This window comes from Micropterus salmoides, unplaced genomic scaffold (genome assembly GCF_014851395.1).
Source record: "Micropterus salmoides isolate LMB-PRFRI ecotype aquatic unplaced genomic scaffold, ASM1485139v1 Ms_hic_scaffold_11, whole genome shotgun sequence".
In the NCBI taxonomy this organism is placed as follows: Eukaryota; Metazoa; Chordata; class Actinopteri; order Centrarchiformes; family Centrarchidae; genus Micropterus; species Micropterus salmoides.
The window spans coordinates 30,037,843-30,064,432 of NW_024040152.1; the positions used below are offsets into that span (position 1 = coordinate 30,037,843).

Below are 26,590 nucleotides of genomic sequence, written 5' to 3' on the forward strand. Positions count from 1 at the left end.
TGTAGCCCATCTGTAGGCTATAATTGAATTATACCAGCTGTTTCCACTTATTTAGATTGACTATTGTACATGTCCAAAAAATACAGAGGGTAGTGTTAATAAATCGAGAAAGAAATTCAATTCCAAGAAAAAAAAATTTCTCTAAGGTCTCTAAGGTGCATGATAGTTTGTGGGCTAAACTCACGAGTATTTCCTCACTGCTAAATCTAAGTCTAATATAACTAAAAATATAATATAACCACTGCATGCATAATACACGGCAGAGGTGTGTGTGTGTGTGTGTTTCTCTCACAAATGTGTGACTATAATGTCAGAGAATATTCAAGTTTCTTACGTAGATTAATCTTTGAACTTAAATGTTGTCTCAGATTATTATCCCTCTCCAGTGGTTCCTTTTTTTCTATTACAATGGACCTTATGTGCAGTTATACCTTTACATCTTAATCATATTACACATAAAAGAAGAGCCCATAAAATACATAACTGATCTGAACTACAATAAGAACACTGTGAAAATAATTAGGCTACAAATTTATTCAATGCGATGCCAACAAGCCTCCTGGCTTTGTTTTGGCTGCCATGATATTAGATTTAGCCGTTAACGTGTCTTTAAACTCCTCATATCTTGACACAAATGTGCATTTTTCTGGAAATACGGAGCATGCAAAAAAAATTTGACTGCGCAACCGAACACGCACCTTTTATACGAACACGCACGAACTCCAATTAAAGTGAGTAGTATGTAGATGCAGTACCGGAGGCTGCAGTTTCAGGACCGCAATCCTAGGACAGAACTGCATTTCTAGGACCCTTGTTTACTTTGATACTGGCAGCTAGCTGGCTGGCTAGCTTTGTTACTCTTGACAGCACCCCCAAAGCCAATTACACTTACCAAAACCATCACCGAGTGTGTGCCTAAATTTAAGTTATTGATTATATGCATGTCAACTGGTTAACCCAACAGCTGCGCACATCGGCCTCACAGCAGACGTGCAAGCAGACAGGGTTAACTTCCCTCCTGTTGCTGTGCATTACCACAACCACTCCACTGTATGGCGCTGTCGCAAAAGAACTACGGTCCTAGAACTACGGTCCCAAGATTGCAGGGGTCCTGAAACTGCAGCCTCTGGTACTGCAGCTACATAATATTGATATAAGTGGCATTATGTAGTTTTTAGCAGCCACTAGCGGTTTTAAGATTGCAACCAGGAATGTGCTTGTATGCATGCTCGCTTGAACTCATGAGCTAGCATACTCCGAAACACAACCGCTTTCATACAGAAATCCTGCAATAAACGCTGAAGCACCGGAATCTCGGCTGTGGCTTTTCACTCAGACATGTTCAGGCTCTGTTACTTCAATGTTCCCGTCTCAGAAGCAGCTCAAAACCGGCGCAGCGAGATGCTGGCATATTGGCACAGTACTCCCGAAAAAAGGCAGAGAGTGGCTATAGACAGGTAGGGAGACAGCTTCACACAACATGGTGGAAACACGGGTAAATCCCACTGCAACGTTACAGTAATATTTTTATCACCTTGAGGTTGAACTAATCCATGCTCAATAACAGTACCGTGACTGCATTTAGCCAACGTGCTACATCGTCGTTAGCTCGCCTGTCTGCTTTTCAGTAACTATCTTTACTATCTGTGTATCTTTCACCGGAGGCTCAGCAATGTCAGCACAGCTAAATGTATTGGATGATAACAAAACGGTTAGTGAGCTGGATTGAATATTATTATGAGAATTTGTCACTCTTTATAACAGCTAAGTAACTTTACTGTAGTAGTAGTGCATGGCTCTTCCTCTGTGTTGTTGTTGCAGTGTTGTATATGATGTGGGTCACGTTAGTTACAGCGACTGAGACGGTGGAGAAGGTGTCTACCTGAGTATTGTAAACATCAGTAAATCTAAATTGAACGTTATGAAGCAAACAGTGGCAGGTTTGAGCTAATGTAGCCTTAGCTGGCTGCCCTGCATGCATCAATAATGTTATAGATTAGTAAACAAATCGCTCCACATTTGCTTTTCACCATTACATAATTTCTTGAAGGCAAAATCAACACTTTGACATAATACCGGTGGTTCTCAGGATAGTAATGTGGGTCATGTTAGTTGGCAAAGTAATGTAGAAAGCGATAGAACTTTGCACCAGATAACGTTAGCAACTGCTTGGCGTTAACCGGTGAGCTAACGTGACTCTCTCCGTGTTTCTCCAGCTTTTCTGATTTTTACTGTGTTTTTACGCAACCTCATCTGAATCTGTTTGGTCTGATGGGCTTTAGCACATAAAACTTTATTGTTGTTTTTATCCTGACGTGGATTCTGTGTTTTGCTGAGAGACGGTTGTTTTAGGGTGTTAGTGGCCTGCATGTTGTTAGCTGCGGAGCGTGCACAGAGCTGACTCCAACCCGTTGTCTTCACATTTATAGCAGAATAGTGGCCGATGCAAAAAAACAGAGAAAACTGGTGTGTGCTTCATTCAAGTGAGTTTTGAGCCTATTGACAATAGTGTAAATTGATTTCTTAATAAGTAAATTGAACTGGTTTACACCGACTCAACTAACCAACATCTTATGCACCATCGTAGTACCGTTTAACACCAGTGTAGGCGGTCAGAGAGTCAACCCTGAGTTTGCTTGATAATCCTGAGTTAACTCTGAGTAGGTTGAACTCCCTTCGTAGTAGGCCTACAGGCCACTGGTCTGGAGCAGGCTAGATGCACAGAATAAATCTTCATGGTTACTTATGTGCTACTGCTTTCATGAAACTGAGTCACGGCTTAAATCACTGTGGAGAGCATCATTTACCAACCAAAATACTTTCCCCAAATCTAAAGGTTGTAGTTCCTCCCCAGTAGACTGATCTTTGGGTGTTGTTTATTTATTATCTGCTCTAGCTTTTCCAATTATTTGTTCAGAGGTGAAAATAATTGCCCAAGATGATGTGAAATTACTAGTGTTGTGTCGTTCAAAGAACGTTTCATTCATTTGACCTAATCTTGTATGTGACTCAGGAGGAACGGGTTGTCTCAGTGAGTAATTGTTAGTTCATTTTCACGCATGCGTGAATAGTCTTGGACTCTTACGTTCACTCGTCACACGGCAGCTGCATGGGCTCCGTCAGTACGGGAAAAAGTATTGATTAGTTCATGACTCATAAATGTGGGTCTCTAGGTTTGAGTCGTTCATTTGTCACGTGGCATCTCGGCTACAGGGCTGTGGTAAGCAGGCAGCACAGGAAGCAGAATTGATTAGTTCAGGACTCATAACTGTAGGTTTGAGTCATTCATTTGTCACGTGACATCTCGGCTACTGTGGAGCAGGAATGAACTAATCGTTCACCACTCACATGGGTCCTCAGAGTCTGTCTTCACTCGGCAGGCTGAGTTACTGCCAGCACCGGGGAATGAGAGGCAAGTCGGTTGTCAGGTAACAGTCACTGGACTGACAATATATATCTATTTTGATAAATAATTTTGTGACATTTAACAAAGCATAACGCAGTGATGTTGTGCCACAGTTTTAACACAGCCCTACCGTAACTTTAGTCCTGGTAGTGTTTACAGCTAACAGCTGATGAGATTTATTCTGGGTCCGCTCCACTTCAGAGCCCTGACAGGGTTCTACCAGGAGTCGAATTACCACAGAGGTAGTCTCCTCTCAAAAAAAAAAAACGGACACGGTCATTAAAACATTAAAACACAGCCACATAGCAACATTAGCGTTAGACCTGTGGTTTGTTTACAGCTAACAGCTGATCCGGTCCACCAGAGAACGCAACGTTACTTTTACTTTTTATTTATCGACAGAGCCCTGCTGTTGTTTCACAGCTCCTCACTGGTGAACAGCCTGCATTAGATTATTATTAAATTTGTTAAATTTTAATAGGAGTGTATTTTATTCATCTAGTGTGTCAAGCTTATTAGTTCAATATATTCACCACAAATCTGATGTTAATATATAGATTTTACTCATAGATAGGGACGTAAGGCTGCTGTATGAATGAGCACTTTAGAGATATAAAGAGAGTAATTATAATTATATACATCTATGTTGCTAGTCTGTTAGTATACTCAGGAAAGATTGTGGATGGATTAGTGGCTTAATTGAATATTGACAACATATTTCTGTGGCTTTTCCATGGTTTGAATTTGGTTGTGGCTCCATTGGGCTTTATAGAATCATGATAGAGAAAGATCAAGAGGTGAATTTGTCCATTATACTTTGTCAATTAGAGCAAGCCAGGCAGCCTTCTGTGTTTGAGAACTGCGCTGTTTTTTAAAAAATTGCCCACTAGAGGGCTGCAGAGCCACTAGCCTAGTTAAAATGAACGAAATGACACAAAAAAAAGTTGTAAGAAATTACATATTTTTCATTGGAAAACGTCAAATTTTATTGGGGGAGGACCCCCAAACCTCCCCACCCCCCTGACCATGACTACCATGACCACCACCAAAATATTCATCTAAAGCTCACATAAAACTATGGGAAAACACTGAAATTTTTAGCTATTCTAATGTGCATCGCATGCTCATGGACACAAGAGCAATGCTGCTGAGACATGTGTTGGGGTTTTATATTCAGACTATGTACGCACTATGCACATAAAAAAGATTTCGCTTCACCTCCGCTGCTACAACATCCTAGGGGAAACACTGTATCTGTGTCTTGTGTTCCTGCCTGAACTCTTCCTTTTGGACTTTTCTTTGTAGGATTTATTTGATTTGGTTTAATATTGCCAATTTGGATTTTCTTGTTTCTTGAATATGTCAGCCTATCAGCCAGAGACAAATTATGGCATGGCAAGGCAAGTTAATTTGTATAGCACATTTCAACATAAAACATAGGGCAATATTAAAATACAACTAAATACAATTTTTAAAAAACTTAATTTTGATTTCATAAAAGGCAGCTGCAAAAAGAAAAGTCTTGAGCCTTGATTTCAAAGAACTGAGAGTTGCAGCAGATCTGCAGTTTTGTGGGAGTTTGTTCCAGATAAATGGTGCATAATAACTGAACGCTGCTTCTCCATCTTTAGTTTTGACTCTGGGGACAGAAAGCAGACCTGTCCTAGACCTTGGTGTTTGAATGTATAGCTTTATAAACCAACAGTAATATTTCTAAATAAATTTTGACAGACAGGAAGCCAATGTAAAGACCTCAGAACTGGAGTGATGTGATCCACGTTTTTGGTCGTAGTGAGGACTCGAGCAGCAGCGTTCGGAATCAGCTGCAGGGAGACGTGTAAAGACACCATTATAGTAGTTGAATCTTAGTAGTAGTTGAGATCCTGCTGAAATTCTTCAGGTGATATAGTAGGCTGGCTTTGTAATCGCACTAATGTGGCTGTTGAAATGTAGAATTAGAATCACACTCAGAAGGAGCTTTATTGCCAAGTAGTGTTTTACACATATGAGGAATTTGCTTCGGTGATAAGGTGCTACACGTAGACAAACCTACAGCTGACATAAAAATGGTAGAAATATAAATATGGAATAAATAATGCAAGTATTTTAATAATAATAAAAGAATAGAGAAAAATAATACAAATATTTGCAGAGAAGGAACAATGTGGCAGATATTTACATGTGCATTACTCTGGTTTGTCTTGTGTAGACATATTGCAATGGAATAGAATATTGTGAATATAAATATATAAATTGACAAAATATAAAAATATAGAACAACAACGATTAACAATTAACAACAAATATGTGTAATGTGCCAGGTTTGTGCATGATAGGAAATAAAATTTAGATGTGCAGAGACATTTGCGTTATTTAAAGGGGGGAGTGTCAGTGAGGGAGCCTTGTTTTTGTGGCGAGAGTCTTTGGCCCTGATGGACCGCAGCCTCTTGCCAGAGGGAAGAGTCTGAAACAGTTTGTGTCCAGGATGGGAGGGATCAGCTACAATCTTTCCTGCTCCTGGAGGCGTACAGGTCCTGAAGAGATGGAAGATTGCATCCAATCACCTTCTCTGCAGAGCGATTGATACGCTGCAGCCGGCCTTTGTCCCTGGCCGTGGCAGCAGCGTACCAGATGGTGATTGCAGGTGCTGGAGGATGAAGTGAAGGGCCATGTTTACTGAATCTTCTACAGACCTGTTGGCTCTGTAGGCGAACTACACGGGGTCCAGGAGTGGGTTGATTTAAGGTGGGACAACAAACAAGGCACTCAAAAGACTTCATTACCACAGAGGTCAAGGCGACTGGTCTGTACTCGTTTAGTCCTATGGTCCTTGGTTTCTTTTGGACAAGGATGATGGTGGAGGCTTTGAAGCAGGCTGGCACACGGTATGTCTCCAGTGAGGTGTTAAAAATGTCACCGGAGACAGCTGATCAGCACAGTGCTTCAGGGTGGATGGGGAGACACAGTCTGCCCCAGCTGCTTTGAGGGGTTTCTGCCACCTGAATAGCCTGTTGACTTCCCTCTCTAAGGCCCCATCCACACTACTCTGTTTTAGTTTACAAATGGAGAATTAAAATAAATACGATCTCCGTCCATACCAGCGTATCAGAGCTGATCTCCCTCTACATTAAAACGACTGAAAACGCACATCTGTTTGCCATTTCACATACAGTACACTGGGTGTACGTGCTGGTGTAAACATGAAGCTGATGGTGTATTCCATAGTTACAGAAGATTTGGCAAAAGAATAAATAAATGCAGACGAAGAATCAGACCAGATTTTTTTGCATGCACCAATAACGAGCTGGGACTGTTACTGTATGTAACACGGTATTGTGGCAGTTGTTGCAACAGCAACATGCACACACACACTACAAGTGTAGACAGATAGGCCTAAGTGTTATTTACATGGTACAGAATATTTTAATAAAAATACCAAATCAAAAACTTTGTCAGTAGCATCGTGTTTCTGCTTTGCATGACTCATAAGACCCAAGCAGAGAGCCCAGCCGAGCGTCCACGTCATCGTTTCTAAAGTCCTCTGGAGTTTCAAAACGCAAAACGGGGTTGGCAGCGTTTCCAAACTTCTCTGTTTATGGTCTTCGTTTTCGTTGTTTTAGTCTGGACGTGTTAAGGTTTGTAGTGTGTGTGAGCTAGCTGAGGTCTCCAATGCAGGACACCAGAGCTGAGCAGATATCATCCAATGATTTATTAACAAAAAAACAAGCACACTTACAAACAGTGGCAGAGTCAAAAAGCAAAATCCAAAGAACACAAGATGAAACCATAATCCACAAGTTGGCCAGGCTGACAGAAACACGAGGCAGAGACGAACACTGGTTAAAGCACATCCACAAGCTATGAGCAACAAACCAACAACAGACAGAGCGTCTACACGCAACAAGGACCGGACAAGGGCTGAACAGAAACACCACACATATATACCAGGGAAAATACCACAGGGAAAATATACAACTCATAACAGGACAGGAGGTGCAAACGTAGCAAAAGGTCTCCAAAACGCAGTCGTGTGGATGGGGCCTAATATGGAGAGAGGGGGTAGAGCTGACCAACTCTGAGGAGTCGGGGGAAGCGATGGTGGGCTGGGGCTGAAGCTGAGCAGAGGAGTGTCACGGGGGATGGTGTCCGATTGACTGTCAAAGCAGCAGTAGAACTGGTTCAGCTCATTTGACAGGCGAGAGTCATTGATGGAGTGGGGGGCTTTGGGTTTGTAGTTTGGCTGTAAACCAGGGTTTGTCAACTCACCCTGGTGCGTGTTGGTATACAGCTGTCCTCACAGAAACTGATGTAGGACGTCACATCATCAGTAAACTCATCCAGAGCAGTCCTGAAAACATCCCAGTTAGTGCAGTCCAAACACGCCTGAAGATCCTCTACAGCTTCATTTCTTTGATGTCCTCACTACAGGTTTACAGAATTTTAGTTTCTCTCTGTATGCAGGAATCAGGTGCACCATGACGTGATCAGAGTGTCCCAGTGGACCGCGGAGCACGGCGTGATAGGCACCGCTTACTGTAGTGTAGCAGTGACCCAAAGTGTTCCCCTCTGTGGTTGGACTTTCTGTATTTGGGAAGTTCTTGGCTGAGGTTTCCTTTGTTAAAGTCACCAAGAACAATAACAAGGGAGTCCAGGTTTGTCTGCTCCACACACAGTATCCGGTCGGCCAGCATGCGCTGTGCGTCCTGCACATTAGAATGTAAACACCGACCAGAGTGAATGATGCAAACTCACGGCGGGAGTAAAATGGTTTACAGTTTATGATAAAAAAATCCAGATCAGGACAACAGTGTTGCTGAAACACAGTCACGTTGGTACACCAGCAATTGTTAATATAAAAACAGACACCTCCACCTTTTGTTTTGCTGAAGAGCTCTATGTCACGGTCCGCTCTGTACAGTTGGAATACAACCACCATTGGCGGTAGCGGTGTGCGGAATCCCCGCCGGCGGAGATGTACGAGCGACCCGGCTCGTTTTCCTCCCCTGTGGCGCTTCACAGCCCAAACAACAGCGAACGTGCCCTTCACCAAAATGTCCAATAATTCCACTGATGACGCGAGAAAAGTGGGAAATAAATCTGTTGGAGTTGTTCCCCTGAAGTTCATGAGCTCTTCTCTGGTGAAGGAGCTCCGGGAGTCACAGCCGAAAACTGAGTTAACACTCAAAAACAAATCAAAAGGTCTGAGTCCATGACTACACAACGATTTCTGGCTTGGTTTGTGGTTTTTGACATTGCCGACTGAAGCTGAGCACTGACTTTTGAAACAATTACTTCACTTGTATTTTTATTTAATTAAAAACGTGTGTGTGTCATTCTCTGAGATCCAGTAATACTACAACTGAAATTCTGCCACTGTCTGTGTTTGAATACTTTAACAAGAGCAGTCTCAGTGTTGTGTTATTTAGTGCCAAGAAATTGTTCAAGTGTTTAAAAACAGCTTTTTCAATGATTTTACTAAAAAATGGGAGGTTTGATATGGGCCTAAAGAGTGGCTTGATGACTACAGTTTTCAGGGCATGTGGGAAGAAACCTGAGACTAGTGACATTTTGACAATTGTATAAGATCTAAGGCCATGCAATTAGAAACATTTTTGAATAAGCCTGTTGGCAGAATGTCAAGTCAGCAGGAGGAGGATTTCAGATGTATAATGTCCTCCAGGATTTTATGGTTGATGGAAAAAAATTGTGTCGTGTTATTTGAATTGATTTTAAGTGGACACAGGGACACATATCCTGTACCTGATATGGAGGCCCTGATTGCTTGTCTAACGTTTTAAATGTTGTCTGTGAAGAAGGAGGCAAATTCATTGCAGGCCCTGGTAGATAGAAGTTCAGAGGCTACAGACACAGGAGGGTTTGTTAACCTTGGTTAATTTGTCGATAATAGCAAACAAGACTCGTCTATTATTAGTGTTTTTGGTGATGATGTCAGAGAAAAACGAACGCCTTGCATTTCTCAGTTTTAAATTATAAATGCGAAGTCTCTCTTTTAGACACTATAATGAACATAGAGATTTGTTTTTCGCCACCTGCGTTCAACTTTTCAACAGACTCTTTTTTTCTATTCTTACCAGCGTGGAATTTCTCCATGGAGATCTTTTCTTACCAGAGACCACCTTCTTCTTGGTGGGCATCGATAACATCTGTAATTTCAGAATTAAAATGGTTGACAGTTTCATTAAGAGACCCAAGAGAAGGTGGGTGCAGGGGCACACACACCTATGGTGAAAGAAAAATTCTGCTATGAGGCCTTCCTACCTGACTTGTGCCATGTAAACAATTTGTCATACCTGACACTGCAGTGCTCTCACCTCTCCATTAAAACAGTCTGTCTCTGTAATAAGCCTGAATCGAAAGCTCTTCTAGAAAATACCACTGCTGATTTGAATGGACCTCTGCGCACTAACCTAGTAATAATAATATAATAATCTTTATTTGTAGAGCACTTTTCAAAAAACAAGTTACAAAGTGCTTTAACAAGTGTAAAGACAATAATACCCAAGAGACAATAATACAAAAACAATACAAGATAAAAGCAAGAAAACATTGAGAAGACTAAAATACAGATAAATATAAAATTAGTAAAATACAATAAAATAAAAGGGATAAAATAAAGTCAAATAAGATAGGGAAAGGCTCTCCTATAAAAGTATGTTTTAAGAAGGGACTTAAAAGAGTTCACTGACTCAGCCGACCTGATTTCCCCTGCCCGAGGATCTCAAGGTACGTGCTGGTGTGTATGGGACCAAAAGGTCAGAAATATAACAAGGCGAGAGGCCATGAAGAGCTTTAAAAGTAATCAATAGAATTTTAAAGTCAATTCCAAAACATACTGGGAGCCAGTGTAATGAAGCTAAAATAGGAGTAATGTGGTCATATTTCTTTGTTCTGGTTAAAAGCCTGGCAGCTGAGTTCTGGACAGTCTGGAGTCCATCAATAGATTTTTGGGTTAAACAGGTGAAAAGGCTGTTGCAAAATCCAGCGTGATGAGATGAAGGCGTGTAAAATGGTCTCGGTGTCATCAAAAGTTAACATAGATGGAATTTTGCTATATTTCTAAGTTGATAAAAACATGATTGAACAAGCTTTGTGGTGTGCTGCTCAATTTAAATTACTATCAAACCAAACACCAAGGTTCTTTGCCACAGGCTTAATGTGATTTACTAGGCCATCTGCTGGGACCCGATTACCAGGATTTCTGTTTTGTCTGAGTTCAGCTGGAGGAAATTATTTGACATCCATTTTTTAACTTCACAAAGGCAGTTGTTAAGTGAGCTCAGCATTCCAGGGTCTGTGGATCTGACGGGCAAGTATATTTGTGTGTCATCAGCATAAATATGAAAAGAAATGCCATGTTTATGGATAATATGTCCAAGGGGAAGCAGATACGAGGAAAACAAAATGGGTCCTAAGACCGACCCCTGAGGCACACCATATTTAACTGGACAGAACGAGGAGACATAGTTGTTTACAGACACGCAAAACTTCCTATTTGACAGGTAGGATGAAAACCATTCTAGAGCAGTACCAGAGATCCCCACCCAGTGCCTCAGTCTGTCTAACATGATGTGATCAATGGTGTCAAAAGCAGCGCTAAGGTCCAGGAGTACCAGGACTGAGCACATGCCTTCATCAGCAGACATTAAAAGGTCATTGGTGACTTTAGGGTCTGAGCTTTTTGTATCTGATGTGGCCTGTAGACCTCTGGCTGTGCTTTTACTTACTGAGGCTGCCTTCATTTCACCTGGGTCTGTGTGACCTGCAAAAGACATATAGACTGGGTCTGTGCTGGTACTGGATTTTGATCAGCTGTGCTTGTACTGGCTTATGATCCAGCATCTCCCCAAGTTTCCTTTAAAACATTTTCAAAAGGAAAATACTATACTATACTATTTATACTATGACATGACTGAGTGTGTGATGTTTATTATCTACTAAAAGATGTAGGCTACATCCAAATTGCCCAGTCTGCCCTGCTAATCAACATTTTAATAATCAATGTGAATCCACTGCTTTCCAACTTGCATTAGTCCAGAGTTGTAACTAAGAGAGACAGAAAATTATTGTCTCATTTTAAAATGATATGTGCCAACACAAAAATGAGGAGTGCCATCACATCCGTGTGTTGTCTGGTCCGACCCCACTAATGTTGCTGCTGGAATGCAATAATATCCGGCTGCAGACTGTAGCACCGCTCACCCGAATGCGTGAGTTTCATTTTGTGCACGCGCACATGCGTATGAGCCATGGTATGAGTGCATGTTTGCGTGCGACGTGGTTTTCTTTTCAGTGTTGCATTTTACAAACATCTTTGCACGTCTGCGTTTATCAAACGTAACAAATAGTTGTATTTCACTCCAATATTGTTCAGTAACCAAGACAAAAACAGGCCAAGAAGCGCTGCTCAGTTAGCAAGACAGACAGAGATTCACTGCAGCTACATATGCTGCTCACATCAGACTTTGAGAGGAGAAAACACAAGTTTACCTGACTGCTGTTCTCGAAAGTCACTCTCACTGAGTTATTTTCTCTTCTTGTACACAGAAGAATAGTCCAAAAACAATGCCAAGGGGTCTTGACAATTTCACTGGGGCACAGCACATGTGGCACGTGTCCCTGTAAAAAGGGTCTAGTGACGCCTATGGGTGGGTGCAAAAGAGAATGCCTGAATAAATCTTTCACTGGTGTTTTCAGTGATGACGTTGTTTTGTGATGACCTTGGTTTGAACATTTATGTGCACTGATACAGCAATCTCAAAGAAAACACAGGAATGATCAAAGAGAGCAAAGTCAGTCTCAAAATTGGAAATATTCACATCCTTTGGAGATGATTAAGTCCAGATTGTGCCCCCTATTGTGCGTGGGCTCCGTCATATGTTGAATCAGTCCATAGTTATCAAGAACACAACACAGTGTTTTAGTCTCTCTGTCTTGGGGGTTGTCAACATGGATGTCAAAATCCCTAACAAGAACTACACAGTTGAAGTCGATACAGATTATAAACAGCAGTACAGTGAATTCATCAAAAAAGTTGCACTTTATTTAGATGGCCTGTGGATATCTAGTTTAATAAAATCAAATTTATTGAGTTAAAAGAATTTTCTGACCCATTTTTTGCTACAGGCTGTGGCAGATGAGGAATAGATGCTAAATTTGCAGAATCTGTGGGGTGCTTTCTATTTCTTAGCAAATTCACCGTTCTTCTTATTAAGACAAGAATTCAGAAAGCTACTGGCATACATACCTCAGCTCGTCCTGGGAAGAGTTATAAGTGCCATTTGCCTTGTGGCCTGGACCCAGCAGATATCAGTTAGAGCTTGCTGTATTTTGTACACAAATAAGTGGATGTGCTGGGCTTTTATCAGGTTTAGGTTTAGGGGAGAGAAAATGGGAGTAAGGTGAGGGAAGGGACGGGGGGTAAGTTTTCCAGCAGTGACCAGCTCTTTCATCTGGTCAGTGAAATCCAAGAGGGGGAAGGAGGGAGAAAGGGTGACTGGAGATAAAGGGAACCTGGATGGAGTTTTGGGGGGTGAAGAAGTTTTTATGGATAAAAATCCATAAAAACTTCTTGAAATCATATGAATTATCACTAGTGTTCCTGTGTTAATGTGTATCTTAGCCATCCAAGTATTACTTGACTTGTGATTAGGTCAGAAGCAACAAGCATGATTTCTTGTCTGTGTGAACTGCTTTAACAACCTGTCACTGCTGTTGTTAAACTACTTTCTAAAATGCATCCTTATCTCTCTGCATGTGTCTTCTTTTTCGGTCTTCAAACCACTGCCCTTCCCCTTGGATGTATTCCAAAAGATTGGCTAGGAAATGCCAAATACACAGTCCAAACACATAAAAGTTAAGATATAGGCAAGCAAGGTGCTGATGTCTGGGCTTTTTTATCAGATGTATGTACAATTCTTATCACGCTGAGGTAGAGGTCTCTAACTAATGAAATACTGCATGAAGGTGAACTGTCCACTATGCATAAAAATGAGTAAACATTCTGTCATGGAGAGAGCTGTCTCATCTCAAACACTGCTGGCTCTGAATTTGATGGTTTTATAAAATGCCTCAACCTTAAATTTGGTGTGCATACATTATACAAGGACTCTGATACTGAGGCTTTAAGCAGAGCAAAAAATAGTAGTTTAATACAAAGAAATAAGACTGTAACCTCACACAGGCGGCCTGGGTTACGGCTGCTCACCGGTTTTGACCCTCCCTCAGCCCGGCGTCAACTCACACTGGAAGCATTTCAGAAGCGTTTCAGCAGCGGAGTTTAGCCTGCCCCACTTTGTTGACTTGTTGTTTATTTTTCATGAAGGGCTTAATTTCCCACATGGAGCATTTCAGAATAAGAACGTTTTGCCAGCCTGATTTTGCTGAATTGTTTAGATTTGGTTGATTTGGTAAGTTGTCCTTGATTTTTGTGTTTATACCGTGGTTAAGAAGGCCACATAGTTAAATTGTTTCTTTTTTGGTCTGTTTTAACTGTGTTTATTGTTGATATACGATCGGGAGTCTGTACAAGGTATTTTAATTATTTATCTTTGCCGTTTCTGTGTCTAACTTCCTGCCCGGCTCATGTGCTTGGTGCTGCTTCACGCGTCAAAAATAGACCGGCTGCCGATTCTTCGCGCAGCGGAGCAGAGAGACGCTTCTGGGATGCGCTGCGGCGCTTCAGGTGTGAGCACAAGCATTGACTACAATGGCAGTGATTTGCTCCCGCAGCCGTAAGAGATCATAGGTTTTATAACATATGTTAACTTATGAAGACCCAAGTTCCAGTTGTCACCTACGCGAGATCATGATAATCTATTGCTATTGAAACAGTTTCCATCCCTGTCCTTCATCATGGATGATCTTTTAGTAGAGGATGGTGCATTGTTCTCTGATAGTCCCCAGGTGAATTACATTTTAGTGGTTATTTATTCCATAAAAAGAGAAATCCATTAAGGGCCTCTTTCAATTCATAAGACACAGTCTGTCCATCAGTGCAGTTGCATATGACAGGCATTCAACCATCCCACAAACACGGGAAGTGAAGTCATTACAATCTGACACGTTCCCTAGGAAACAGCTTCCCACTCTACTGATAGCTAGGATGATTTTTTTAGCTTTATCTCTTCCTTTCTTACATAAAAGAAATGAAGATCATGTCTATCATCTTTTATTGTGCTTTATCATAGAACATTTAGCAGACAGGAAGAGAGATATAGAGTGAGAAACAGAGACAGGGAGAAAAAGAGAGATTTTGCATGCTTCCAAAGCATGCAGACCATATCCAAAATGATTTAAATCACATTTCTCTTGAGCATCATCTCCATTCGATGAACTCTCGGTTGGTTGACTTCCAATTTAAAATGATTCAACACTCAAATGAAGGATGGCAAGTATGGCTTTGGATTTATGCCACATGAAAGGATGTGTGGGGATTCCATAGAGGGGCAGGATACTATTGTGGACAAGACAGCTCATTAAGCTGATATTACAAGTGTGAATATGACAAGTTATTGTCTATTTACAGAATAAAACACAGAGTACAGCTTGCTCACTGTGCTGCCTATCACTTTTACTTACTTAGGGGTTAGTAAGTAACCCCTAAGTAAGACAGACAACAACTGCTTTCAGTATACAGGATACATAGAATGGATTGATTGTGATAGCATCCTTCAGCATTCAAATGGCATCCAGTTTTTTATTAGTGGACTAATGTCAATACTAACCCCAGCAATCTCTGACATGTACAATTATTAATGTAACATGTTGTTGGTTTTCTCTGATATTCAGTACAATAAGGAGCCATCAGAAATCACTCGATCAGCTGAAATCTAAGGTGAGATGGTCAGCTGCTATATTCTGTCAAGGTGCATAAAGTTTTCACTGCTCTTTCAGCATAATGTCAGTTGACTAATGAGCTATGTCTGTTGCTCCACAAAGCTCATGCAGGCCTAACCCATTTGATCCGTGGGAGCTGAATGCCCTCTGTGTGGTGGATCTTTCTTCTTCATCCACACTGAAAATGTTAAGCACATAAGCCCCAAACAGCCCAGCCAACCAACTTCAATGAAAAAAAAAACATTAACATGAATCAAATCCAACTGCAGCCTTGGAAATGGGTGCATCACAAAAACCCACAGTTGCGTGGAGACACTGTGATGTCAATGATCTTCCACTTTTATTGCACAAGTTAGGGCCATTTGGCACCTGAATATAATTCAGATGGTTCTCAGAGGGACCGTCAACTGATTAGTCAACTGATAAAGAAGGGAACATAATAAATATTTAGCATTTGCAGAAACGTACATCCATGCTACTATATAAAATTGCTTCTGTCTCATTGTATTTTCAGAAGCAAACTGTTGTCCTGCAGAGATTTGTTCCAGAGCTTTTAACAAATCATCAATTAGGCACACCTCTGTGGATGCTTAAAAAGCGTCAGCAGTCAAATCGAGTACAAAATAGTATAGTATGGACTGTCAGGATGACAAAATTATAGATACAATAATAGATAAGCATGTATGAGTCCAGGAGGACTTGGAGCAACATCCAGGTTCCACCAAACACATATGAGCCACACAACCTCCTTTCCAACATGGAGACCTGGAAAGAGGACACACCACACAAAGATAGAAAGGAAACAAACACACAGAGGGAGAAAGACACAAGGACCAGCATGCACACAAACACCCAAATCCAAACATCTGGAGTGAGGCTGAGGTCCCAGGATGGTTGATGGTCCAGCTCAAAGACGCCTGAGTTTAGAGAGAGAGAGAGAGAGAGAGAGAGAGAGAGAGAGAGAGGCACAGCTGTGCTTGTGGGACACAAACAGACAGGGGGTAAAAGTGACGTAGTGTAGAAAGTTTACATTATTATCATCGGAAGGACAAACAGAACTATAAGTACTCGGTGTAATAGAATCATTGAGACTAAAACCAGCCCTTGAATGGATAATGGTAACAGGTACACCCCCTGAATTAATCAGAGAATAATCTAGTAACTGAAAGTGAAGTGGTGTTACTTAACATTCTGTGAATCAATTAATGAGGAAGTGGATGCAGTCAAACATGTTACATTTCATGTGTCAAGGAGCTGTGTCAGAAGATGTAAGGATACAACAGAATCACACACATCCAGTAAAAGAGCAGCCCGTATATTCACCAATGACAAAGGCATAGATAAAAATGTTAAACATAACCAATAAACAAAATAAACAAAAAATAAATAGTTTTACTTCAGCTCTTTTAACACACAACTTTTCTGCTGGTCTTTACAATTGGTACCAACATAGTAGAAAATCAGAAAAGAGAGACGCAAAGAAAGAGTGGGGGTAGAAAAACCTTGATCATTCCCACCTCTAGTTAATTATACCTCTGCTGTATAAAGAACCATCCCAAATGAACAATGCATCCATAATTATTTAATGTTTTATCAAAGTCCTGTGATTTCCTCAAATTTCATCAGATATTAAAGTTCTTGAAATGCTAAAACCCAATTAATATTCTCTGGCGTTGCAGACTACAAGCATTTGAAGTGTCTTGCCAACCAAGGCTGGGGACACCTTGGAGGCTGAGCTTGGTAGAAGAGGATCTCTCCAAATAAAATCCCATAATACCATAAAAGCTGTGACAGGGCTTGGGCAACCTGGCCTTGTTTTTCACCTACAGTGGTGTTTTATAACGCCTGAGAGTGATGGGTCACACACATCTCAGTCTCACACTCCTCAAAAACATTTGAAAGTGGCAACAATGTCCTCTGTGTGATCCACAGAACGAGAAGGATCACAGTGTTAAGATGCTCTTAGGTGAGTGCAGAGGGTGGCCGTTCTTTGGATTGCAGGAATATACAGACAAGAATACAGCAGGTGTCATAGGCTAACTACAAATATGAGAGGTGTGCACTACAATGACGAACCCACACTTGTAAATTCCACATATGCACTCACCTGAGATTACAGCATATTGTACTTCAGCTCCTGTCTCAGATGCATTAGCATTTTGAAAAACGTAACCCATAAGATGCATTATTTTGGTTTTAGGTTAAATCTGAGCATGGCTTGTATTTAACCTCCTACACTCACTCTTCTGTACAAAATCTCCTACACAGTAGCGCCTCTGCTGCAAGCATCACTTAATTCATTCAATTCTAACTTCACACAGAACGAACAGATAATGTAAGATTTCTGCTCTGTTCTATTAATCTGTCCTCATTTAGGCGGAAGATGGGAGCCACTGTTTCTGTGCTGCTCTCAGCAGCTGTAATTGGTTATGAATGACCCCCTGCATAGCCTTACTTAGGACTTTTACCTATGATGGCTGCTGGGATTCCATGTCCACTGAGCACGAACAAGAATGCACTATATGACAATTAGTTTGGCATGAAGACATGTAAAGTGCCATAATAAATTCTGTTTATGTATGTGTGTCTGTAGTGTCAATCAGAGAGGTACTGTAAAGCCACAGTATGTTGAAACACCCAAGCAGATAGGATGGTGGGTGGCACAGCAAATAAATTACAGCATCAATTGTCAGCTGCCTCACAAACTGTCTTTTGTGGCTGACATTCCCTTTCATTTACAGCTTCTTTCACAGAATCCCTTTGTTTGAATTACTGCACAGCCACCTTTTCAATCATTTTCTCTACTCTGACAAGTTCACGTGTCCTCTGTGTATCCCTCTTCTCATCCTCTTCTTCTCCGTCGTTTCTGTCTGCCTCTGTTGAAGATGAGATGATAGTGCTGGCAGTTTGCTCGTGAGATGTGTGAGAGACTCGATGCTGGCTAAAGGAATAAGAGTGTGCGCTTGACAACAGGCCAACGATAATGAAGAGATCCAGAGTGAGAGCCCTCAGTGGTGGTCCTCTGAACTCACTGGAGCTGGTGTGGAGATGTGTGACCTGCTGAGGAGAGGAGATCCTTTAAAAAGAAACCAATTACCATTACCCTGGTAAGTACTTATCCACAGTCTGCACACATACAGCACACATGGACACACTGTTCCTCCTCATTTGCCAAGTAATCAAGCAGCTTTCAACCACGGCACGCTTATAAAAGTCACACATGCTCTTGTTATTGTAATTTGTTGGCTGCCAAAGCTTGTGACTATCCAGTCACAGTTTTGTGAAATTCACTGTGAAGCTCAGCTACTAAAAACAGAAAAATATGTTGAGGGGTATGACCCTGAAAAAAAGGATTACCTCCTTATTTGCACAGATTCCTCCAGGTAGAGGAAGAGCTTTAGCGCTTTAGACAAGCCCAGTCATTGGGAGAGATGATTTTAAAAAAAGATATACAGAGAGATATACAGGCAGAGAGATGTCTTGCAGACATAGACTATTTCAAACTCATCTATTATACAGAGATATGACTCTTATCGTGCAAGTGTCCTCCTGATGTAACATAGATGGTTTTGGTTTTATTTGATCAGGTTTATAGATATCTGTATTCTGCCTCCACCCCATTACAATGGAGGTGATTTGAATTTGTCTGTAGCACTAAAAGCAATGAAAAATTACACTGAAAAGATGGAACAGCAACATCTAATTATATATTATTTCCATAACTCTGATCTAAATCCTAAAGCCAAGTCCTTATATAGAAATACATACACATAGACATACATGAACAGATAGACACACACGGGCATACACTAAGAAGGATAAAATATGATAAGCCAGGCATCTGACACTGTTTCTACAAACATCTCTACTGTACCTGCACGTCTCTACTGGAGCAGGGAGGGCTAACGTGTTGCCAGCTGGCTTTGATGTTTAATTAGGTTCCTGATTTGTGTCCACAAACAATTAAAAATAATTAATAAATAAAGTATAGATACTGTATAATTCATGAAATGCATGACTCTTTTTCCCTCTGTTACCAGGGAAACTTCGAGTAGATCAAAGGACCGTCACATCTTTCACAATTTATGAGGTTTAAGAATACTTTCAATAGCATCAGGTGGATGATTAATGACTCACTGCTACAGATGATGTCACTGCTCTGCTAGATGTTCACATAAAGCCGAGGAAATTGGAGTTAGGCAATAACCATTTTGTTTATCAATACCATTTTTATTTGGGTCAATGAGCCTTTAAATGTACTTAGATTTTCTACTTGCTTGATGGGACGTGAAACACCTTAAAGCAGCTGTACTAAATTCAACACCAGTTTAGAAAATTTAACCTTTAATAGGATCTAGGAAAAGTACACATATGCATGTTAGAGTTTAACCCCTGGCTTTAACCCTTGGCCACAGTATCAGTTATGATATCAAAGTTTGAAACCATGGAATGAACATTTTCACCCCTCCACTGTCTCCTTCAACATTCACCACTGAGGCTGTGACCTCTCAAACCAATGTCATGAAACAGCTTTAACTCTTTCTTCCACTCACTCTCTATCACTCACTGTCTATTTATGGCACACGCATGGCATACACACAAAATGAGGGGCATGACTGAAGGCCATCACAGCAGAGATGGACCTCTTTCTCAGTGGGGAGCAGAGATACAAAGGAAAGCAGGCAACAGACTCAAACAACACACACACACACACCTCATGGTCTCAAATGAAAATTGGAAGCAGTGATAAACAGCTCCAAATCTCAGTAATTAACAGGTTATATCATGTTTGTTGAATACTGTACGTGTAAAAACTTACATGCAAACACGGCATGTGACTTCCTGGGGTCCTGCCATCACCATGAAGTTGCCGGGCTACCAACAGAGAAGTGGTACCAACACGAAGTCACTGCAAAGCTTATTACCTTCAGGCAGAGCCAGGCTATAAGTTTCCACCTGTTTCTAGTCTTTATGCTAAGTTAAGCTAAATGGCTTCTGGCTGTTGGCTGTGGCTTCATAATTACCTTACAGACATGAGAGTGTCTGTAGCTACCAAATCCGTTCTGCGCAAAAGTGGTCCTATCTGTCAAAGTTTACCACAAATGTGCCCGTTCATAATTACTCGTGTGTTGTTGTTTGTTCTCATCTAAGGGTGTCAAATACTGACGCTTTCAGAAAGCCTGACAAAGCGTTATTTGATGCAAAAGGTGTCCCTAATCAGCGTTTGCGTCTGTATGATACGCCCTGTCTAGACCGGAAGCGCTAGTAGCTAGCTAGGTAGCTAGCCATGTTAGCGTAAAAGGCGTTAACAGCTTCCCAAAGCCCCTTACCCTAACCCTAACCATCACAGGGGTGTGTGTTTAAACTTAAGTCAATGATTGTATGCATGTCGACCGGCTAGCCTCCTTTGTGTTGCTACATTGTTAGATTGTTGTCATTGTTAGAAATTAAAAATGTACTGTTGAATAAGGTTTTTCATATCTTAAGTACACTCACCTAAAGGATTATTAGGAACACCTGTTCAATTTCTCATTAATGCAATTATCTAATCAATCACATGGCAGTTGCTTCAATGCATTTAGGGGTGTGGTCCTGGCCAAGACAATCTCCTGAACTCCAAACTGAATGTCAGCATGGGAAAGAAAGGTGATTTAAGCAATTTTGAGCGTGGCATGGTTGTTGGTGCCAGACGGGCCGGTCTGAGTATTTCACAATCTGCTCAGTTACTGGGATTTTCACGCACAACCATTTCTAGGGTTTACAAAGAATGGTGTGAAAAGGGAAAAAACATCCAGTATGCGGCAGTCCTGTGGGCGAAAATGCCTTGTTGATGCTAGAGGTCAGAGGAGAATGGGCCGACTGATTCAAGCTGATAGAAGAGCAACTTTGACTGAAATAACCACTCGTTACAACCGAGGTATGCAGCAAAGCATTTGTGAAGCCACAACACGCACAACCTTGAGGCGGATGGGCTACAACAGCAGAAGACCCCACCGGGTACCACTCATCTCCACTACAAATAGGAAAAAGAGGCTACAATTTGCAAGAGCTCACCAAAATTGGACAGTTGAAGACTGGAAAAATGTTGCCTGGTCTGATGAGTCTCGATTTCTGTTGAGACATTCAGATGGTAGAGTCAGAATTTGGCGTAAACAGAATGAGAACATGGATCCATCATGCCTTGTTACCACTGTGCAGGCTGGTGGTGGTGGTGTAATGGTGTGGGGGATGTTTTCTTGGCACACTTTAGGCCCCTTAGTGCCAATATGTGCCAGGATAACGCACCATGTCACAAAGCTCGAATCATTTCAAATTGGTTTCTTGAACATGACAATGAGTTCACTGTACTAAAATGGCCCCCACAGTCACCGGATCTCAACCCAATAGAGCATCTTTGGGATGTGGTGGAACGGGAGCTTCGTGCCCTGGATGTGCATCCCACAAATCTCCATCAACTGCAAGATGCTATCCTATCAATATGGGCAACATTTCTAAAGAATGCTTTCAGCACCTTGTTGAATCAATGCCACGTAGAATTAAGGCAGTTCTGAAGGCGAAAGGGGGTCAAACACAGTATTAGTATGGTGTTCCTAATAATCCTTTAGGTGAGTGTATATTCCTATTACATCATAGTGAACAGTTTCATCTCCAGTGATTAAAAAACATTTTATTATCTTGATTTGAAAGATTTAGTTGGATCATTTTAAATAGGCAGATTTGCGGTAACCTTCCTTGACTGACAGAACCACTTTTGCGCATGTGCAGAACGGATCTGGCAGGCAGTATGGATTTGGCACTGACAGTTGTACTGACAGTTTCAAACTTCTTATCTAACACAAGAAAGCCATTACTGTAGTACATTTCCCAAAATGTTTTGGGAATAAATTATTCTTTTAAACGTGACACAACTTGGCATGACGTGAGATACAACATAAACAAACATTTTTATAAAATATGCTCAAAATCTCCCCTATTATCCCTTTAATGAATTTATCAAGTGTAATTACTAAAATCGTACAAGTATGCTGCCTAGTATTATGTTGTTCAAAGCACTATAAGCTAGGTAATCATCTCAAAACAGGATAACAGGTCAAACCAAATGTACTGAAACACCTACATTTTTTCAGTGTGCACCAAATGCAATAAAATTACATTTTTAATACAGTATAACTTTAATAAAATTCCCCCAAGAGAGTATCATTAAAAAACAGATCATGATAAGAAGCAATCTTGCAAAATAAAGCAACGCTGGAGGTTGTTTTATTAAGTGTTCTGTTTGCCCACATATACAATAGCATCAACAGAGCTAATGCCCACCAAAACCCACACACACTCCCTGCTGCACACTGCCCACTCACTACAAAACAACAGGATAGGAATAGTGAGCACTCAGGACACAGGAGGCAAAGACAAGAGATATCGTCCCATGTATCTTAGAAATGTTCCTGTAATTCCCTTATACTAAATTTAACACATGCAATTACGATTTCTTTTGAGCATCTGACTTGTTTGGATATCACATAAAAATTTATTAAAACCTGTTAGCATGAATTTGTGTGCTTCCACAACATTCAATGACAGTTTAATGAAAACACAACTTATTACATATAGGCACTGATTTACTAATGTACTTATGTCAGAAAGAGGAGGATTAATATGTTTGAATGTGCATACCATCCCTTCCACATTTTTCATATTAGACTCCTGCTTCTGCAAACTGTTATGTGTAGGAATGTTTGCAGAGGGGGCTCTTTAACTTCATAGTTTAGCTCGTATGTCCAAAACAGACGTAACAATGACCACACAAATGCTTGTTTTAATATGGTGGGGGGGGGGGGTGATGGCGCAACGGATAAGATGCCTTTGGTGTGAGAGACCCAGGTTCAACTCCCCACTGTGACCCATCTACCAATGTGTTCCTGAGCAAGACACTTAACCCCTAGTTGCTCCAGAGGCGTGCAACCTCTGAAATGTATAGCAATTGTAAGTCGCTTTGGATAAAAGCATCAGATAAATGTAATATTTAATTAATACAAATGCTTTTACCATATAAGCCAAAACCCAGCGCAGAAAATAGCTTTTAAGCATAAATGTCCAACAAAAGTTAAGTTAGTGATAAAATATTTGAAATCTATTGTCACCTTCAAGTAACCTGGACTGTGTACTGCACACCAACACCTCACTGGTGATGGGATTGATTGATTAATCTGCTTTCTGGTACCTCCCACGACTTTAACATTTTATCTGCTAGTTTTCTTTCAGGTTTCATGTCAAACTGTGTTGTTTCACTTCACACAGCTACTCTGTATTCTGGTATTAACTTCATGTGTACTCTTTCTGAAATGTGGTAGGGTACAGTGCTTTGGCTGCAAAGTATCGCCGCTTAAATCCCCTGCAACTCTCAAAAAAAAATTGCGTACCACCTCTGTGATGGCATTTGTTCGTGTGATAATTCTGTGACTGTTTCACTTACTCAGCTTGCAGCTGTTGGCCTCGATCAATTTTCAGTGGTTATTTTTCAGACCAAAAAGGATTTAGAATGACTTTCCATTAGGTTTTCAGAGAGTCTGTTGGGGTGAATGAGTCTAAAGATGTGGTTACCAAAAGTATTTGTGCTTTCCTGTAAGTTACCATAAAATCAACCTGACTAACAATAAAATCTATTGTATAATAATATGAATAATATATTTCTATTCTTTTGCTTCCCTCCACAGGTCAGCATGCAGGTTCAGCTGCACAGCACAAGCTATACATGCAAATGATTAACATATTAATAAAGCTTTTATCAAGTAAAATGCCTGCAAACTGGGTTAAGAGGTTCATTTTCTGTTGCATTGTCATTTGCTGACTGAACAATTACAAATGGGATAAATACAAATTTGAATTTAATTATTAATTGTCCATTGTCAGATGGTTCAGCCATCTCAGAATACAGCTGCTCTGATGAGATGTGGATGCACAACACAATAGATAATAGTGCAATAAACCAAAACACAGCAGATCTGTGAGGGGTCAGGAGAAAATAGCCAGACGTGTTACTTGCTCACAACTAAGGACATTACAGTAAGTATGCAAATCACAACTCTCACAACTTTCAGCTCAGAACTCGAACATGTGATGAGGAAAAATGGATACATTGCCTAATATAGCAAGTCCAATCCTTGGATTTTTACCAAATAAAGAACTACTAGAATAAGAGTGGGATGTTTGCAGCATGACACATCTGCAGCAATGGAGCAAACCAAGTACCTGAAGAAGGTTTGCAGCATCTTGCCATGCTGCAATGAAATTAAATTGTTATAAACATTCAAGATAACTTTACCAAGTAGATAGCAGGCATATCTTAAATAGAATGTTTTTAATAGCTCTGGGTCTTTGAAAATATCTGTTTGGCTTATTTTTATCCATTCAATTATGAAATGGCCTCAGAGTGCCCCAGAGCAGGACTGGATATCATTCAATGAGCAGTTTCAGATTTATTCAAGGAAATATACAGTAGGCAATACAGTCTCCTACTCCGCTCCAACATCCCACCTACAGTTAAACCTGATTTTAGTTGATTTTAGATTTTTGTGTAGTTGTTTCTAGTTGCAAAGGAGGTTAGAGGAGAACTGTAGTGACTCACCTGGTTCTACCTTAATCCCTGAATCCATCCCTGGCCTACTTTATTTCCCATTCTTAACCTCAGATGACTCTCTCAATCTATTCCAGTTCCTCCACTCATTCCCTCCCACACACCCACGCGCCTGCCATCTTAGGATACCTCTCCCCCCATTGCCCCTTCTTGTTGTGCCTCCTCTCTCTCTGAACTACACTTCTCCTCTCCTCCCCGCAACCCCCTCTCCTCCTTTTGTATTTGACGTGATTTGTCTGGAGTATTGTTTTCCACCAGTCAGAAACTTTTAGTCTCACTCGCCACAACGCTTCCCAAGGGACCTTAAGGGAAGCTGCTGATCGAAGTGATAAGTGAAGTCAGTGGTGTGTGTGTGTGTGTGTATAAACTAGATAGATAGAGATAGAGTTATCTGTTCAAGGCTGCCAGGTAAAAATCTTGTAACTCCTAGTTTTTGTTCTTGTATAGGCTGAGAAAATCTTACAACCCCCGAGGATTGTGAACCTACAAGCCTCATTTTATAAACCCAAAAATGAATGGTTGTCAAGCTTAAAACCAAGCTATTTCACTTCCTGGAATTCTGACATTTTGGTGATACATGCAGGGTTTTTCAGTTCACTTGGTCTGAAAGATCCTCCGAAAGTGTGACATTTGACCACCATTGTTTACTGTACTCTAGTGCATACACAGCAGGGAGGACTTCATATTTTATTCTTCCATATTATCTAAGTGTGACTCTGCAAAAGGCCAAAGCCACAGCTACTACTTATATTCTATGACCATCTATGTTCAAGGAGGGGCAAATGCAGTTGTTTTCCAAGGGAAGCCATTGTGGGATGTGCAAACGCAGGGGGAAGAAACAAACCAAAATAACTGAGAGCTTAAGAGGAGATGAGTTGTATTCTTTCAACTGCACAGAAGAAATGCATTGAAAATGTTCAATATCCCAAGAACCCTTGTTAGCTCAGAGTGCATAATTGATCGTTCCCTAAGCCTCACACCTCTATAGTTATAGTTGATGCCTGTCAAGCTTTCTGTTCTGGCACAGCACATTATTCTGAATGCCAATGACCTTGGCAGGGCTGGAGAGAAACTCATACAGTGATTGTCCCTAAGCCCATTTGGCACTTTTGTTGACATCATACTGTTTGAAAAGAGGCATGTGTAAAAACAAAAAAAAATCACTCCTGCTTACTATTTTTAACGTTGATTTTCTCCATTTAGGTGTGACAGCCCATGACTCTTCAAATGTGTCTTTAAAGCAGATGATTCAGAGACTTAAAGGAATGTTAAGTCCGTACAATATGACTAGACTGTGTTTGTATTTCTGTGAGAAAAAGGTGCATGTCGATTTATTTCTGTAATGTTTACATCTGTGTATGCACATACTGTATCAGAAGCACATGCCAAATGCTTGCCAGATCTTTCTTACATCCTCCCCCTTCTCTTCTCCCCTTTCTCTTTTTTGTATCCTTCCCCTTTCCCCAGCCATCAATCCTGATGGGCTCCTGCCATCCTGATGTAGGTAACATGATTTTGAGGTAAAGCTCTGCTGATTGCTGTGTAATAGCGGCTTGGCGGTGTGGGAGCTGACAGGGGCTGTAGATCAGCTCTGTACAGGAAGTGTTAGTTTGGCCACCAAATCGCTCTGGGTGGAACATCACCATTATTTCCTCAGACATTTGGCATGAGCTCCTCAAACGGTGACTCAGACC

The 26,590-nt window shown here is 40.9% G+C and overlaps 1 long non-coding RNA gene across 1 annotated transcript; it reads left to right on the forward strand.

Moving 5' to 3' along the window:
• Positions 1-17,932: 17,932 nt before the first annotated feature.
• Positions 17,933-24,067, forward strand: LOC119896877. Its single transcript, XR_005443306.1, has 2 exons — positions 17,933-18,369; positions 23,977-24,067. It is a non-coding gene; the product is annotated as an uncharacterized LOC119896877 (long non-coding RNA).
• The last annotated feature ends 2,523 nt before the right edge of the window (positions 24,068-26,590 follow it).